We start from the raw sequence: 341 nt of genomic DNA on the forward strand, positions 1-341 counted from the left end.
AGGGTTCGTTCTTCGGGTGCAGGGGCTTTGTTCGTTCGGGTGCGGGGGGCTCGTTTTTTCGGCTGCGGGGGCTTCGTTTGTTCGGGGCCCAAGGGTTCGTTGTTTGGCTGGGGAGCTTCGTTCGTTTGCTGCGGGGGGTTCGTTTTTTTCGGTTTCAGGGGCTTTGTTGGGTTTGGGTGCGGAAAAAGGGGGGGGGGAGGCTTTGTTTTTTCGGCTGCGGGGGGCTTCGTTCGTTTGGGTGCGGGGCTTTGTTGTTCGGCTGCGGGGGCTTCGTTCGTTGGGCTGCAGGAGGCTTCGTTCGTTCGGCTGCGGGAGGCTTCGTTGGTTCGGCTGCGGGAGGC

Source organism: Penaeus monodon, chromosome 27 (genome assembly GCF_015228065.2).
Source record: "Penaeus monodon isolate SGIC_2016 chromosome 27, NSTDA_Pmon_1, whole genome shotgun sequence".
Classification (NCBI taxonomy): Eukaryota; Metazoa; Arthropoda; class Malacostraca; order Decapoda; family Penaeidae; genus Penaeus; species Penaeus monodon.